Source organism: Pristiophorus japonicus, chromosome 10 (assembly GCF_044704955.1).
Source record: "Pristiophorus japonicus isolate sPriJap1 chromosome 10, sPriJap1.hap1, whole genome shotgun sequence".
In the NCBI taxonomy this organism is placed as follows: domain Eukaryota; kingdom Metazoa; phylum Chordata; class Chondrichthyes; family Pristiophoridae; genus Pristiophorus; species Pristiophorus japonicus.
Window position 1 is genome coordinate 118,348,112 of NC_091986.1, and position 18,847 is coordinate 118,366,958.

General features: G+C 44.9%; 1 pseudogene; it reads right to left on the reverse strand.

Annotated features, from left to right (window-relative positions):
- Nucleotides 1-13,402: 13,402 nt before the first annotated feature.
- On the reverse strand, nucleotides 13,403-13,604 carry LOC139275361 (U2 spliceosomal RNA; annotated as a pseudogene).
- Nucleotides 13,605-18,847: the final 5,243 nt, after the last annotated feature.

The following is an 18,847-nucleotide window of genomic DNA, read 5'->3' on the forward strand; positions in this document are numbered from 1 at the left end:
TTCCCCCTCCTCCCCATGGGTGTGCCTCGCTGCATCCCACCACTGGGACCCGCAACCTCAGAAGGTGTGAAACCATGGAATGTCCCACCAACACTAGTCACGGATGGGGCTGTCACCTCCATGAGCAGCACCTCCTCCAAAGTCAGTACAACAGTGGGAGCTTCATCCAGCTCCAGCCCTCCCCCTCACCTCCATGGATGGATTGGAACATGTTCTCTTCAGGCTCGTCCACGTCTGAATCTTCTGCATCGTAAGGGTTGGCCTCAAGTTCTGCAAAATGTAACAGAACAGACAAATAGTTGGCAGCGGAGGAGGGGTCAGGGTGGGTGGCATGAGTAGGCTCACACATCGCAGGCCAGGCAGCAGGCTGATTTGAAGGACCACGATGAATTTGCAGCACTTACCCTCTCCCTCGAGTGTGGGCCCAGCTTGTGCAGTACTGATTGCTTTTGCTTTTTTCCAGGCAGGATCCATCAAAGCAGCGACCCTTTCTTCCAAGGGTGTCAGTGGCTGCAGATTTGCCGGGCCTCCTCCTGTTCGAGTTCTTTCCCTTTTATTATGTGCCACCTTCCTCTGCAAAGATATGAAAACCTAACTTTTTAAAGAGGTGTGTTTCTGTTGGGTGGGACATACAGATGGTCACATTTACAATTACAATTGCATTGAATAAACGAAAATACAAGGTCCTGCCACTTGCTTTTACACTGGCCTCCAGGTCTCATGGTAGTCACCATTGCACAGTAATCTTCTGCAACTTGGTTCCAGCGTTTCTTCATTTCTTTGGGTGGAACTTTTATGTGACCTCTGCTGGTGTCCAGCTCCTTCCATCTGTTCCCAATCACAGTAACTAGTGCCTCCACTTCTTCATGTAAGAAATTCTTGGTCCTTGCACTGTGTTGCATCTTGTATTGCTAGGCTGCAATTTTTCCATGCAATTTTTCCGGGAGTTCGTGGTGCGTCAGCGAGAGGCTCGGGAGGTGCGTTGAAAGGCCTATAAAAAGGCCCAGCGTCCGTGAGTCGTTGGGAGTTCATGGTGCGTCGGCGAGAGGCTCGAGAGGTGCGTTGAGAGGCGTGTTTGTGCAGCTATAGGGAGGCAAAAAGGAAGTAGAAAGAAATCGAAAGGTGACGTCACAGCCAAGGGGGTAAGTGATTGGCTGCTGATTGGTGAGTAGTTTTTCTTTTTCTTTCTTTATCAGTAAGTAACCTTTTAACATTGTTGTTGCCCAATTAAGTTAATCCAAGGGTTAAGTCATGGCAGGAGAGCTCGGACACGTGTTATGCTCCTCCTGTACTATGTGGGAACTCAGGGACACTTCCGGTGTCCCTGACGACTACATGTGTGGGAATTGCATCCAACCTGCAGATCCTGACGGACCGCATTGCGGCACTGGAGCTGCGGGTGAATGAACTCTGGAGCATCCACGATGCTGAGAATGACGTGACTAGCACGTTTAGTGAGTTGGCCACACCGCAGGTAAAGGGTACACAGCCAGATAGGGAACGGGTGACCAACAGGAAGAGCAGTGCAAGGAAGGTAGTGCAGGGGTCCCCTGCGGTCATCCCCCTGCAAAACAGATACACCGCTTTGGGTACTGTTGAGGGGATGACGCATCAGGGGGGAGCAGCAGCCAAGTTCATGGCATCGTGGGTGGCTCTGCTGCACAGGAGGGCAGGAAAAAGAGTGGGAGAGCGATCGTGACAGGGGATTCAATTGTAACGGGAATAGATAAGCATTTCTGCGGCCGTAACCGAGACTCCAGGATGGTAAGTTGCCTCCCTGGTGCAAGGGTCAAGGATGTCTCGGAGCAGGTGCAGGACATTCTGAAAAGGGAGAGTGAACAGCCAGTTGTCGTGGTGCATATAGGTACCAACAATATAGGTCAAGAACCGGATGAGATCCTATGAGACGAATTTAGGGAACTAGGAGCTAAATTAAAAAGTAGGACCTCAAAAGTAGTAATCTCAGGATTGCTGCAAGTGCCACGTGCTAGTCAGAGTAGGAATCGCAGGATAGCGCAGATGAATATGTGGCTTGAGCAGTGGTGCAGCAGGGAGGGATTCAAAGTCCTGTGGCATTGGAACCGGTTCTGGGGGAGGTGGGTACCAGTACAAACCGGACGGTCTGCACCTGGGCAGGACCAGAACCAACGTCCTAGGGGGAGTGTTTGAAGTGCTGTTGGGGAGGAGTTAAACTAATATGGCAGGGGGATGGGAACCTATGCAGGGAGACAGAGGAAAATAAAAGGGAGACAGAGGCAAAAGATAGAAAGGAGAATAGTAAAAATGGAGGGCAGAGAAACCCAAGGCAAACAACAAAAAGGTCCAAATTACAGCAAAATTCTAAAGGGGAAAAGTGAGTTAAAAAGACAAGCCTGAAGACTCTGTGCCTCAATGCGAGGATTATTCGGAATAAAGTGGTAAAGTGGACATATTAACTGCGCAGATAGCAGTTAATGGATATGATGTAATTGGCATCACAGCGACATGGCTCCAGGGTGACCAAGGTCAACATCCAGGGATATTCAACATTCAACATTTAGGAAGGATAGACAGAAAGGAAAAGGAGGCAGGGTGGCGTTGCTCATTAAAGAGGAAATTAATGCAATAGTAAGGAAGGACATTGGCTTGGATAAGATGGAATCGGTATGGGTGGAGCTACGGAATACCAAAGGGCAGAAAACGCTGGTGGGAGTTGTGAACAGGCCACCAAATAGTAGTAGTGAGGTTGGGGACAGCATCAAACAAGAAATAAGGGATGTGTGCAATAAAGATACAGCAGTTATCATGGGCAACTTTAATTTACATATAGATTGGGCTAACCAAACTGGTAGCAATACGGTGGAGGAGGATTTTCTGGAGTGTATTAGGGATGGTTTTCGAGACCAATATGTCGAGGAACCAACTAGAGAGCTGCCCATCCTAGACTGGGTGATGTGTAATGAGAAGGGACTAATTAGCAATCTTGTTGTGCGAGGCCCCTTGGGGAAGAGTGACCATAATATGGTAGAATTCTCTATTAAGATGGAGAGTGACACAGTTAATTCAGAAATTAGGGTCCTGAACTTAAGGCCTGAGGCTTGAATTGGCTAGAATAGGCTGGCAAATGATACTTAAAGGGTTGACGGTGGATAGGCAATGGTAAACAGTTATAGATCACATGGATGAACTTCAACAGTTGTATATCCCTGTCTGGAGTAAAAATAAAACAGGGAAGGTGGCTCAACTGTGGCTAACAAGGGAAATTAAGGATAGTATTAGATCCAAGGAAGAGGCATATAAATTGGCCAGAAAAAGCAACAAACCTGAGGACTGGGAGAAATTTAGAATTCAGCAGAGGAGGACAAAGGATTTAATTAGGAGGGGGAAAATAGAGTATGAGAGGAAGCTTGCCGGGAACATAAAAACTGACTGCAAAAGCTTCTATAGATATGTGAAGAGAAAAAGATTAGTGAAGAAAAACGTAGGTCCCTTGCAGTCGGACTTAGGTGAATTTATAATGGGGAACAAAGAAATGGCAGACCAATTGAACAAATACTTTGGTTCTGTCTTCCCGAAGGAAGACACAAATAACATTCCAGATGTACTAGGGGACCGAGGGTCTAGTGAGAAGGAGGAACTGAAGGATATCCTTATTCGGTGGGAAATTGTGTTCGGGAAATTGATGGGATTGAAGGCCGATAAATCCCCAGGGCCCGATTTTCTGCATCCCAGAGTACTTAAGGAAGTGGCCCTAGAAATAATGGATGCATTGGTGATCATTTTCCAACAGTCTATCGACTCTGGATCAGTTCCTATGGACTGGAGGGTAGCTAATGTAACACCACTTTTTATAAAAGGAGGGAGAGAGAAAACGGGTAATTATAGATCGGTTAGCCTGACATCAGTAGTGGAGAAAATGTTGGAATCAATTATTAAAGATGAAATAGCAGCGCATTTGGAAAGCAGTGACAGGATCGGTCCAAGTCAGCATGGATTTATGAAAGGGAAATCATGCTTGACAAATCTTCTGGAATTTTTTGAGGATGTAACTAGTAGAGTGGACAAGGAAGAACCCATGGATGTAGTGTATTTGGACTTTCAAAAGTCCTTTGACAATGTCCCACATAAGAGATTGGTGTGCAAAATTAAAGCACATGGTATTGGGGGTAATATACTTGCGTGGATAGAGAACTGGTTGGCAGACAGGAAGCAGAGAGTCGGGATAAATGGGTCCTTTTCGGAATGGAGCCAGTGACTAGTGGAGTGCCGCAGGGTTCAGTGCTGGGACCCCAGCTCTTTACAATATACATTAACGATTTGGATGAAGGAATTGAGTGTAATATCTCCATGTTTGCAGATGACACTAAACTGGGTGGCGGTGTGAGCTGTGAGGAGGATGCTAAGAGGCTGCAGGGTGATTTGGACAGGTTAGGTGAGTGGGCAAATGCATGGCAGATGCAGTATAATGTGGATAAATGTGAGGTTATCCACTTTGGTGGCAAAAACACAAAGGCAAAATATTATCTGAATGGCGGCAGATTAGGAAAAGGGGAGGTGCAACGGGACCTGGGTGTCATGGTTCATCAGTCATTGAAAGTTGGCATGCAGGGTACAGCAGGCGGTGAAGAAGGCAAATGGCATGTTGGCCTTCATAGCTAGGGGATTTGAGTGTAGGAGCAGGGAGATCTTACTGCAATTGTACGGGGCCTTGGTAAGGCCTCACCTGGAATATTGTGTTCAGTTTTGGTCTACTAATATGAGGAAGGACGTTCTTGCTATTGAGGGAGTGCAGCGAAGGTTCACCAGACTGATTCCAGGGCTGGCAGGACTGACATATGAGGAGAGACTGGATCAACTGGGACTTTATACACTGGAGTTTAGAAGGATGAGAGGAGATCTCATAGAAACGTATAAGATTCTGACGGGACTGGACAGGTTAGATGCGGGAAGAATGTTCCCGATGTTGGGGAAGTCCAGAACCAGGGGACACAGTATTAGGATACGGGGTAGGCCATTTAGGACTGAGATGAGGAGAAACCTCTTCACTCAGAGAGTTGTTAACCTGTGGAATTCCCTACCGCAGAGAATTGTTGATGCCAGTTCATTGGATAGATTCAAGAGGGAGTTAGATATGGCCCTTACGGCTAAAGGGATCAAGGGGTATGGAGAGAAAGCAGGAAAGGGGTACTGAGGTGAATGTTCAGCCATGATCTTATTGAATGGTGGTGCAGGCTCGAAGGGACGAATGGCCTACTCCTGCACCTATTTTTTATGTTTCTATGTTTCTTACACAGCATTCCTTCTCACACACACAACTGGCTCTTTAAAAATGGCCAATTGCCAAATTGGAGCTGTACTGTGCATGCGCGTTCATTGCAATGATGTCAAAAATGTACCTTTTTTTTTCCGCGTATGTGCAGAAGGTGCGTCATTGTTTTTCGGTGCAGACAGCAGGCTCCACCCCCCGAGGCGACTGTACATGCTGCGCGCCGCCAAATTCGAATTATACATCAGGGAAACTTTGCCAAATTATTTCTGGTGCATTTCTTGCCTAGAAAAACGGGCTTAACTCTGGTAATATGCCAGAAAATGGGCTTGGGGAAACCTGAGCCCTATATGTAGTTTTAATGTTACATGAATTCCTAAATATGATTGACAATTAACATTCGTAAGAAAGCAGGCTTATACCAACGTGGTTTATAAAGGCTGATACCAACGTGGTTTATATATTGTCTAACAACAACCGACACACACTACCGGTACAGGCAGCGCAATGTTACTACTTGTAATGTAAGGAACGGCACTATATGTATTAAATTTCAACAGGTGCTGGAACTTGGCGATTAGAACCTCCTCCCTCTATTGATGCAGAAATCCATGCACATTAATGCGTCTTGCATGAAGGAAAAGTTAAAGGATTATCTCTCTAAATATAGCTGTAAATATGGTTACTTGATGATTAGGAGCCATAATATGTATTTGTATATAGTTTAATATGTATTTGTATGTACCTTTCACATATGTAATGTCTAAAGAGTTGGTTGGGTTATGTACATCTTCACGCATTGCTATGTCTACGTCTTTGGTGTGCGAAGAGCTGGCTGAATTGTGTATGGCTTTTTCGAGTACTATGGAAATGTCTACTAATGTAGGTACATGAGACATTTAAGGGAAGAATGAAGGCTTGTGGGAGAAGAAAAATCATCTGTAAACAAGCTGTTTGAAAGTAGCCTCGGAGGGTGGGACAAGCAGTTTGGAATTCAAACAGGAAGTCTAACAGGACTGAGTAAAGTTTTGAGTTCAAACAGGAAGAGGCATCAAACAGGAAGATGCATGTTGAAGGACATTCGAGTTGACCAATCAGCAAAATGGTCAAGTTGTCTCTGACCAAACAGAACTGGACACCAGATGGCCAGGAGGAGATGGAAGTATAAAAATTTCAAACAAAGGAATCTTCTTTCTCTTGAGCTTGGAAAGGATAGCGGAAGTAAGGTGTTGGAAGACTGCTGTCGAACACGTGGAAGGGAACACATGGAAGGTATTTTCAGATGGACTGATCATCCATTGAATTATACTGATCCAGTTAACGTAGGGGCATTTTAATTGTACGTAACTGGGGAAATAGGATAACTATATACAGTTGGATATATACATTGCGAGAGCCATTGTGCGTGACCAGTTAACGTAGGAACATATACATTGCGAAGTTTAAGGTTGTTTTAATTACGTGACTAGGGAAATTGGAGCATAAATGTTGCGAAGTTTGAATCTAAAATCGGTAAGCTAGAGAATTTGTAATTTCGTTTTTTGATTTTACATCTGTATGCGGTAGTTTTGAACTCAGAACTTTTAGTCATTTTTAATCTTTTTAATAAAGTCCATTGTATTGGAAAATCTCAGTGTTCTTATAAGTCTTGATGTTCAAAACCCATAGGGAAAAATCCTACACATAGAAGAGCCTACGGTCACCATCGCCTGCGACACTGTGGTGCTCATGTTGGAGATTGACTCCTCAATTCTCTGAAAATTTGCAGACATCATGGTCACAAAACCTGTCAGAATCCCCTGCGTTTTTTCCTTCACCTCCAGGATCGCCTTCTTTCTGGATGGCCCCCGAGGCTCAGCGTCTGGATGCAGCTGAACAGAGTTGGGAGCATCCTGCGAGGAATCTCCACTGTTGTACCTGTCTCCACCGTCTGCTCTTACTCACTTGTGACTTGTGACGGACCCGGTGACAACACTACTCTGTCTCGTATTGGACCCACCGAGGTGCGCATCTCTGCACTGGTGCTGGGTATGCTCATGTCTGGTGACAAATATGTCCTCAGAAGCTGGAGACTCCACTAAGGAGTCATCTTCCTCTTCCTCCGGGTCAGTGGGGAAGCTCTTGATGGGCCTGTGAGAGTGTAAAGAGATGAGTTAGATATGCCATATGAAGAATGGGTACACATACCATTATGCATGTGATGACCATTCAGTGGCTGATAACATCAGACCTCATATGAGTTCCTGATGAATACCATGTAGCTGTATGATAAGTAATTCTGTCACCAGGTTGCTATGATGTCCCCCTCTCTTCATCACCCACCTCCAGCTGCTTGGCCACTCCCGATAATTCCAGCACAGCCTCCTCTGCTGTTGTGAGGGTGGTAAATGATGGAGGCTCACCTCCAGTTCCCTGGCACAAGCTAAGTCCATCGGAGGACTCCGGGAACGCAATATCCGTCAAGGTGTAGGGTGGCCCAAGATTTTCTTACTGGCCCAGAGGAGCACTCCTACTTCTCCTGACTCACAGGAAATGAAAAAAAACATACCTTTCTGGATCTCTGGTGGACCTGGCTCCTGTTTCCAGCAGGTTTAGCCTGGTGGGGATACCACCACTGCTCCCCTGCTCAAGCTTCAGGTTAAAAAATAGCAAATCAGACATCATGGGATCCCCATTTGCACATTTAAAGAGGACCCCGCCAGCTTGGGGTGGGTGTCCTTTCTGCATGCATTATAAAATTGGAGTCAGCCAGATAGGGACAGGAATTGAGTGAATAAATCCCCCTGAGTACCCACATATTTCCCTATATTGTTTACAGAGAACTATCTGTCAGTCTGCCTATCTGTCTGTCTGTCTATCTAGCTATCTGTAGAGGGTAAGATAAATACTATTTATTAATTTTCCAATGACCAATCAAAACATTTACTTCACTGTTGCTGAGGAGGTCTTGTAAACTTATTTCAAAATTCTTTCAATGCACATGCAAGGTTCAATACCATTGCTGTTTTTGATATACATTCATGACTTGGACTTGGGGGGTACAGGGTACAATTTCAAAATGTGAAGATGTCATGAAACTTGGAAGTGTAGTAAACAGTGAGGAAGATAGTAATAGACTTTAAGAAGATATAGACAAGCTAGTGGAATGACCGGTCACATGGCAGATGAAATTCAACGCAGTAAAATATGAGGCGATACATTTTGATCGGAAGTATGAGCAGAGACAATACATGCTAAATGGAATACAAGAAGAGAGGGACTTGGGGGTGCTTACGCACAAATCTTTGAAGGTGGCAGGACAAGATAACAAAGCAGTTAATAAAGCTTATGGGATCCTGGGCTTTATAAATGGAAGCATGGGCTAGAAATTCATTATAGCCCAGGAATGGACGGAATCTTTAGAACATTTTTAGAATTGGTGCCAGGCGCTAATACTTTAGACTGCACGCAAAATTTATTCTCACCGCTCAAAACAATTATGGGGGTGTTAAATCAAGTCTTAAAGGCCTAACTCAGTGGTGTTACACTCAAAGGGTGGACCAATATCGGGTGCAGTCTAATCTCAACTCAATATTGCCACAGGCTTTTCCCAGTGCTTAAAGGGGAGGTGCATTGATGCTGCAGCACCTCATTCTCAGCATTGCTGGCTGTGCAGCTGTCTCAGTAAGAGAAGCAGAACAAGGAGAAGGAGCCAGATGACTCATGGCAGATCCACCTCACTCAGGTGGTCAGGGTGAGTGAAGGCTTCAACAAATGCAACATACCACCCTCTTCACACACTGCCTAAAGCACCACATCCCCAGAGCTCACCCACCAACAATCTCTACTTACCAACATTCACACCTACATCTCATGCCTTGCACACAATGACAGCTCTTCAAGTATGGAAGGCACAGGGGTCATTAGTTATTAGAATTAATGTGATATGTGTGATGAGTTGAATGATAGGTTTAATGGAGTTTTCAATGTTTTGTGGTCTCTCTCATTTCACCTTTGCGCCCAGGAGGATGCTGTGATATGAAATGATACAGGAATGGTTTGATGGGAATGTGGTGAGCAAAAGGGATCTGGGGTTAAAGTCATCCTGGTGTGAGGCAGGAGGTTTGTTTGGAGGAGGTGGCAGAGTTCTGTGACCACCAACTTGGCGTTGCGGAGCCATCTAATATATTGTTTCTCACTTAATTGAAGGTAGGATATGTGCTGTTGGAATACCCTTGGAGGGTAAGGCCTCCTGTTGAGAGCCCTGATGGCCCTCCACCCCCTCTGGCCAAATCTTTCAGTCTTTCTCGCTGCCTCTACTCCCTTTGCCGTAGATCCTGGAGGGCTAGATCATCTGTAGCACTTTCATATTTTTTAAGAATAAATATAACTTATTTATCGGGGAGCGGTCGGGTAAGTGGAGCTGAGTCCACAGCCAGATCAGCCATGATCTTGTTGAATGGCAGAGCAGGCTTGAGGGGCTAGATGGCCTACTCCTGTTCCTAATTCTTATGTTCTTATGTTCTAATAACTACTTTTTAGATGCCACAACATTACTGATACAAAAGAATCTTTAAACATAGAAACATAGAAAATAGGTGCAGGAGTAGGCCATTTGGCCCTTTGTGCCTGCACCGCCATTCAATAAGATCGTGGCTGATCATTCCCTCAGTACCCCTTTCCTGCTTTCTCTCCATACGCCTTGATCCCCTTAGCCGTAAGGGCCATATCTAACTCCCGCTTGAATATATCCAATGAACTGGCATCAACAACTCTCTGCGGCAGGGAATTCCACAGGTTAACAACTCTCTGAGTGAAGAAGTTTCTCCTCATCTCAGTCCTAAATGGCCTACCCTTTATCCTAAGACTATGTCCCCTGGTTCTGGACTTCCCCAACATCGGGAACATTCTTCCCGCATCTAACCTGTCCAGTCCCGTCAGAATCTTATATGTTTCTATGAGGTCCCCTCTCATCCTTCTAAACTCCAGTGAATAAAGGCCCAGCTGATCCAGTCTCTCCTCATATGTCAGTGCAGCCATCCCAGGAATCAGTCTGGTGAACCTTCGCTGCACTCCCTCAATAGCAAGAACGTTCTTCCTCAGATTAGGAGACCAAAACTGAACACAATATTCCAGGTGAGGCCTCACTATGGCCCTGTCTAACTGCAGTAAGACCTCCCTGCTCCTATACTCAAATCCCCTACATACCATTTGCCTTCTTCACCGCCTGCTGTACCTACATGCCAGCTTTCAATGACTGATGAATCATGACACCCAGGTCTCGTTGCACCTCCCCTTTTCCTAATCTGCCGCCATTCAGATAATATTCTGCCTTCGTGTTTTTGCCCCCAAAATGGATAACCTCACATTTATCCACATTATACTGCATCTGCCATGCATTTGCCCACTCACCTAACTGTCCAAGTCACCCTGCAGCCTCTTAGCGTCCTCCTCACAGCTCACACTGCCACCCAGTTTAGTGTCATCTGCAAACTTGGAGATATTACACTCAATTCCTTCATCTAAATCGTTAATGTATATTGTAAAGAGCTGGGGTCCCAGCACTGAGCCCTGCGGCACTCCACTAGTCACTGCCTGCCATTCTGAAAAAGACCTGTTTATCCCAACTCTCTGCTTCCTGTCTGCCAACCAGTTCTCTATCCACGTCAATACATTACCCCCAATACCATGCGCTTTGATTTTGCACACCAATCTCTTGTGTGGGACCTTGTCAAAAGCCTTTTGAAAGTCCAAATACACCACATCCACTAGTTCTCTCTTGTCCACTCTGCTAGTTGCATCCTCAAAAAATTCCAGAAGGTTCGTCAAGCATGATTTCCCTTTTATAAATCCATGCTGACTTGGACCGATCCTATCACTACTTTCCAAATGCGCTGCTATTTCATCCTCAATGATTGATTCCAACATTTTCCCCACTACTGATGTCAGGCTAACCGGTCTATAAGTACCCATTTTCTCTCTCCCTCCTTTATTAAAAAGTGGTGTTACATTAGCTACCCTCCAATCCATAGGAACTGATCCAGAGTCGATAGACTGTTGGAAAATGATCACCAATGCATCCACTATCTCTAGGGCCACTTCCTTAAGTACTCTGGGATGCAGACTATCGGGCCCCAGGGATTTATCGGCCTTCAATCCCATCACTTTCCCTACCACAATTTCCCGCCTAATAAGGATATCCTTCAGTTCCTCCTTCTCACTAGACCCACTGTCCTCTAGTACATTCGGAAGGTTATTTGTGTCTTCCTTCGTGAATACTGAATTAAACTGTTGCACAATATCAAACTGACAAGAAAGCACTGAAACTCGACTAACCTGACAGCTGTGACTCATTATGCATGATCCCTTTAAATAACGCTCCTGGAGCTGGCTACCAGCTGCTTCATGCCTCCTCTCCCTGTTGCTGTCTGGTCGAGGCGATAAGGTAGGTAGCGAAAATCAATTTTGCAGATCGGGCACCCAGTGAGCATGGCACGCTCACTGACATCACGATCTGCCTGGCGTTGAAGTCCCCAGCATTGCCTTGTACCGGTGGCGCAATGAGGCTGGATTTTCTATGCATTGCTAGACGTGCCTCGCCTCGGTGCGACTGCAACAGCGTCCCGTTACCGCCCTCTGGAGGCGCTAACGGGAGACACTAACCAACTGAATTTTCCTCCCATATAATACAAAAGCCAGGAAGTTATGCTGAACCTATATAAAACACGAGTTTGGCTCCAGCTGGAGTAATGTCCAATTCTGGCACCACACTTTCGGAAGGACATGAAGGCTTTGGAGAGGGTACAGAAAAGATTTACTGGAATGGTTCCAGGGATGAGGGATTACAGTGATGTGGATAGATTGGAGACGCTGGAGTTGTCCTCCTTAGAGCAGAAAAGGCGAAGAAGAGATTTGATAGATGGCTTTAAAATCCTGAAGGCTTTAGATAGAATAAGTAAAGAGAACCTGTTTCTAATGGCTGAAGGTTCAGTAACCAGAGGGCAAAGATTTAAGGTGATTGGCAAAAGAACCAGAAACGACATGAGGAAAAACTTTTTTATGCAACAAGTGTTTAGAATTGGGAATGCACTGCCTGATAGGGTGGTGGATACAGATTCAATAGTAATCTTCAAAAAGGAATTGGATACGTGAAGGAGAAAAAATTGCAGGAATGTAGAGAAAGAGCAGGGGAGTGGGACTAACTGGATTAGTTTTCGAAAGAACCGACACAGACCTCCTTCCGTGCTGTACTATTCTATGATTCTGTGATTTTATGCAGACCATTCCCAACTTCTATATCCATGCCATGGGAGATCTACTAGTATTTGTAAATTTTGAGACTTAAAATATGTCAACCAAGGGAGATTTCAAAAGTTAAACTTAAATTATCCTTAATATTAATTGAATGGTTGAAAAATTCAAATATCTCAAACTGTTCGGGCTGGATTTTCGGCTTTGCCGTTTTCGGGGCGAGAATGGAAGCGGGGCGGGAAATTTACCGCCCGATTCCTGTTTGTGCTTTGAGGAACAACTTTTGTCATTTGGGCCCTGCACCAGGGGCACAGGGCAAAGGGAGGCGTTGTACTACTTTTGCGGCACAAAAACAGGATTGTCGCCAACTAAATCATGGGGCCAGGAACGCTCCAAGAGAGGCCTTGGGAGGGGGAAAAAAAAATTCACAAAAACGTTCAAAAAACATTGCCAACACCCTTACAACATAAATCGCTGCAAAAAAATAAAAAAATAAAAACAGGAAATTACCTTTTCTGCAGTTTATCCACTCACCGGTGCCGGCAGGGCTGCACCGCTGTGTTTTCCCTCGTGGTCATCGCGGGGCGCGTTTCGGGGCATATGGGTCGGGTGATTATTGAAACTTCTGCCGGTGTCGCAATGCAAGCCATTGCACACGTTCTAAGAGCTACCGCAAAAACCGACCTGAGGATCGCGCCCGGATGCAAAAATTAAATCGCAAAAAAAAATATCAATCACACTTATCTCATGCAGTCATTCCTTCCCTTAGTACCCCGAGACAGCTCTGCACACCAGCTTTCTCTAGCGGTATTTTTTTTTTTATTCATTGCCAATCTTTCCAATTCTTTGTCAAATCACAAATGCCAGAGGTCACCCTGCACCTGTCAAGGATCACTCTGCACCAATGCTCTTAGCCAAAAGGCCTAGAGCCACTGCACCATTCCTGGAAGTACTGCAATACCAGGTTCGTGCCATGGAGGTGGGTGGGTGTGTGCCCCCCACCCACCTCCTATTTCCAAAAAGCATAGGAGAACCACCTTCCTGATCCAGGGAGAACCACTTTCTGGTCATGGTTACTCCCCTGTCAGGTCAGTTACGCATGATCTTAGCCAAAAGGCCGAGAAGCGATATTACTACGAGGCACTATGGGTGCAGCGCAGCCCAGAATTTTACATCCTTGTTGATACTGGGTGCGTTGCACACACTGGCACTCCTCTCCCGGGTGATATTCCTCAGCGCTGTTGGTACCGGCACACTGAATTTGCCGAGCGCCACTAATGTCGTCTCTCGAGGCTGCAAACCCTTTTGCGTCCCTGTAGCGCCCATCATATCCAAACTAATTTCTCCCCCTTTACATTTCTGATTATGCAAATTATTTTTAGCAGAGACTAAGTGGCACAATTTTGATCACATTCTTGATTGCGCCCAAAATGGAAACTCTACACCATCATGTTTAAGAGCACGCAATTATGGGAACTTTTCAGTTTTTAATGTGCCATAAAGAGGCTTCAAGGAAACAGAAATTACAATTCAAGTCTCAGTGAGGCTAAATATAATTTTTTAATTGCTCAAAAATCACAATAAAACTACAAAAAAAATTACTTTGTTTCCTGCTGTGCCTAAAATTCCAGCTTCATTTCACAACTGTTTTGCACCAGCGTAATTGCAGGAAATTTGCATCTGCGGCTCTTGAGTATGGGGGATCCATTAGAATGATTCAAGATGAGTTTGGGCGCAGGGATTAATAAATAGGCATTAAAAGAGCGAACAAATTCAGGCAAACACTCTTGCACATGAGTGTCTTTGATCGTTTATGCTGGGTATTTGCTTTACACGTTGATTACAAGTGTTTCTAGGTGCTAATAAACAGAAGATGCTACCTGCAGAGATCATTTACATTCCAATTGGGGTTTATTAAATAATAAGTCATCAATCTCTGCAATATTCAATAACATTAATGTTTATGGTAATTTTAGCTTTAATGAGCCAGTGAGATGAATAATTTTAGTCGACTATCCAGAATAGATAGACGCAGAACACCTCTGCTGCACAGTATCAATAATGTAGCAGCAATCACACATCAGACAGCCCATGGTGTGTCAAGTGAGTATTGTAGTTGCGTCATTCTCGCTGGACTCATTATGAGCTGTCCTAATAGCTCAGTAACCTTTTAAAGTAGTCAGTCTGTGGAGAGGTTTAAATAAATCTATGACTTGATTTTAACCCTTAATGGGTTTCGGGTGGGCGGACAATAGGTGAGTGTGAAACGCACCCGCTGGACTAAATTTCAAACCCTGAGTATTTTAACTCCCAGGTCTCATTAACATCTGACTGCTGGGCCAGTGATCCTGGTAATTATGTTGTGATTATATGCACCAGGAACCTCTACCACTGACCCTGGAGGACTTTCCAGGATCAGACGAAGGTTTCCTCCTATCTGTATCAGTAGCAGGCACCTCTAAAGATGTGTCTTGGGCACATGCTTGCCCCCATCCAGTACTGTGGATTCTCCTCTTTAGTGATAGAGCTTTTTTTAGAGTCAGATGCAGAGAAATAATATCAGGAAGATATTAATAAACGTGCAGAATGGGCATATAATTGGTAAATGAAATTCAAAATAGAGAAATGTGAGGTATTACATTTTTGTAGGAAGAATAGGGAGGTCACTTATTACAAAAGCAAAATACTGCTGGAATCTGGAATAAAAACAGAAAATGCTGGAAATCTGAATTTGGGCCAGCCTTTTTGTCTCTCTAATCTCTCTTGTCTTCCAACTATCACAGACCTTTCCTTTTGTTCTTCCCCTCCGCCTTTCAGTGCTTGTTAAGAATCTGTTCTTTTTGAATACTCTCTAGTTCTGACGAAGGGTCATCGACCTGAAGTGTTAACTCTGCTTCCTCTCCACAGATGCTGCCTGACCTGCTGAGATCACTTATTACTTGGAGGGTGCGAGTCTTGGTGGGGTAGAGGAGGAAAGGGATCTCTGAGTACAAATACACAAATTACTAAAAGTAGCGACACAGGCTAATGCCATAAAAAAGCAAACCAGGAATTAGGGTTTATTTCTAGAGGGTTAGAATTGAAAAGTAGTGAAGTTATGCTAAACTTGTATTAAACCTTGGTAAGACTACACTTGGAGTACTACATACAATTCTGGTCGCCATATCATAAAAAGGATATAGAGGCACTGGAGAGGGTGCAGAGAAGATTTATAAGCATGATATCAGAAATGCGAGGGTATACATATCAATAAAGGATGAACAGGCTGGGTCTCTTTTCGCTTGAAAAAGAAAGCTGTGAGGGGTGACCTAATAGAGGTCTTTAAAATTATGAAAAGTTTTGATAGAGTAGATACGGAAAGACTGTTGATGTCATGTATTCAACTATCATTGTAACCCATGTATAAGCTGACCTAAGTTGTACGCCTTGAGAACATTGACCACAAGGGGGTGAACTTGTGGGAGACACTCCTAACCTGGACTTTCAGGTATAAAAGGGGAAGCTCCACCCACCTTCATCACTTAAGGTCTTGGTAATAAAGGTAACTGGTCACCGAGTGACCTTCTCTCAGCAGGCGGTCCAATTCGCATTCTATCTTTTCCCGCATCACATATGGCACCGCTCTGGCTTGTGGTGTACTGGCCTGGCGTCCGGGTTTATGTGAGTCACTGCCTTGGCCCCCATGAAAGTGCCAATGCTGGGTTGAAATAATGTCAAATTTGTCCAAGACCTGTGAGCATGATATTTGCTCCACAGAAGAAATTGCATTGACATCGCCCCATTTCTAGTTCATGACAACAAGCCAACTCTTCCCCAGTGATGCGGGACCGTCCCCCGGGACAAGCCAAAGTGGCAACCTGCTCTCCGAATCTTTGTGGGTCACGACTACCGTGGCGCTGCCTAGTACCGGAATGATCTCCTTTTTTAGACCAATATGTCGAGGAACCAACTAGGGGGGAGGCCATCGTAGACTGGGTGTTGTGTAATGAGAGAGGATTAATTAGCAATCTCGTTGTGCGAGGCCCCTTGGGAAAGAGTGACCATAATATGGTGGAATTCTACATTAGGATGGAGAATGAAACAGTTAATTCAGAGACCATGGTCCAGAACTTAAAGAAGGCTAACTTTGAAGGTATGAGGCATGAATTGGCTAGGATAGATTGGCGAATGATACTGAAGGGGTTGACTGTGGATGGGCAATGGCAGACATTTAGAGACCGCATGGATGAACTACAACAATTGTACATTCCTGTCTGTCGTAAAAATAAAAAAGGGAAGGTGGCTCAACCGTGGCTATCAAGGGAAATCAGGGATAGCATTAAAGCCAAGGAAGTGGCATACAAATTGGCCAGAAATAGCAGCGAGCCCGGGGACTGGGAGAAATTTAGAACTCAGCAGAGGAGGACAAAGGGTTTGATTAGGGCAGGGAATATGGAGTACGAGAAGAAGCTTGCAGGGAACATTAAGACGGATTGCAAAAGTTTCTATAGATATGTAAAGAGAAAAAGGTTAGTAAAGACAAACGTAGGTCCCCTGCAGTCAGAATCAGGGGAAGTCATAACGTGGAACAAAGAAATGGCGGACCAATTGAACAAGTACTTTGGTTCGGTATTCACTGAGGAGGACACAAACAACCTTCCGGATATAAAAGGGGTCAGAGGGTCTAGTAAGGAGGAGGAACTGAGGGAAATCCTTATTAGTCGGGAAATTGTGTTGGGGAAATTGATGGGATTGAAGGCCGATAAATCCACAGGGCCTGATGGACTGCATCCCAGAGTACTTAAGGAGGTGGCCTTGGAAATAGTGGATGCATTGACAGTCATTTTCCAACATTCCATTGACTCTGGATCAGTTCCTATGGAGTGGAGGGTAGCCAATGTAACCCCACTTTTTAAAAAAGGAGGGAGAGAGAAAACAGGGAATTATAGACCGGTCAGCCTGACATCGGTAGTGGGTAAAATGATGGAATCAATTATTAAGGATGTCATAGCAGTGCATTTGGAAAGAGGTAATATGATAGGTCCAAGTCAGCATGGATTTGTGAAAGGGAAATCATGCTTGACAAATCTTCTGGAATTTTTTGAGGATGTTTCCATTAGAGTGGACAAGGGAGAACCAGTTGATGTGGTATATTTGGACTTTCAGAAGGCTTTCGACAAGGTCCCACACAAGAGATTAATGTGCAAAGTTAAAGCACATGGGATTGGGGGTAGTGTGCTGACATGGATTGAGAACTGGTTGTCGGACAGGAAGCAAAGAGTAGGAGTAAATGGGGACTTTTCAGAATGGCAGGCAGTGACTAGTGGGGTACCGCAAGGTTCTGTGCTGGGGCCCCAGCTGTTTACACTGTACATTAATGATTTAGACGAGGAGATTAAATGTAGTATCTCCAAATTTGCGGATGACACTAAGTTGGGTGGCAGTGTGAGCTGCAAGGAGGATGCTATGAGGCTGCAGAGCGACTTGGATAGGTTAGGTGAGTGGGCAAATGCATGGCAGATGAAGTATAATGTGGATAAATGTGAGGTTATCCACTTTGGTGGTAAAAACAGAGAGACAGACTATTATCTGAATGGTGACAGATTAGGAAAAGGGGAGGTGCAAAGAGACCTGGGTGTCATGGTACATCAGTCATTGAAGGTTGGCATGCAGGTACAGCAGGCGGTTAAGAAAGCAAATGGCATGTTGGCCTTCATAGCGAGGGGATTTGAGTACAGGGGCAGGGAGGTGTTGCTACAATTGTACAGGGCCTTGGTGAGGCCACACCTGGAGTATTGTGTACAGTTTTGGTCTCCTAACCTGAGGAAGGACATTCTTGCTATTGAGGGAGTGCAGCGAAGGTTCACCAGACTGATTCCCGGGATGGTGGGACTGATCTATCAAGAAAGACTGGATCAACTGGGCTTGTATTCACTGGAGTTCAGAAGAATGAGAGGGGACCTCATAGAAATGTTTAAAATTCTGACGGGGTTAGACAGGTTAGATGCAGGAAGAATGTTCCCAATGTTGGGGAAGTCCAGAACCAGGGGACACAGTCTAAGGATAAGGGGGAAGCCATTTAGGACCGAGATGAGGAGGAATTTCTTCACCCAGAGAGTGGTGAACCTGTGGAATTCTCTACCACAGAAAGTTGTTGAGGCCAATTCACTAAATATATTCAAAAAGGAGTTAGATGAAGTCCTTACTACTAGGGGAATCAAGGGGTATGGTGAGAAAGCAGGAATGGGGTACTGAAGTTGCATGTTCAATCATGAACTCATTGAATGGCAGTGCAGGCTAGAAGGGCCGAATGGCCTACTCCTGCACCTATTTTCTATGTTTCTATGTTTCTATGTTTGTATATGTCCGTAGCTGTGCGTCAATCGGCAATAA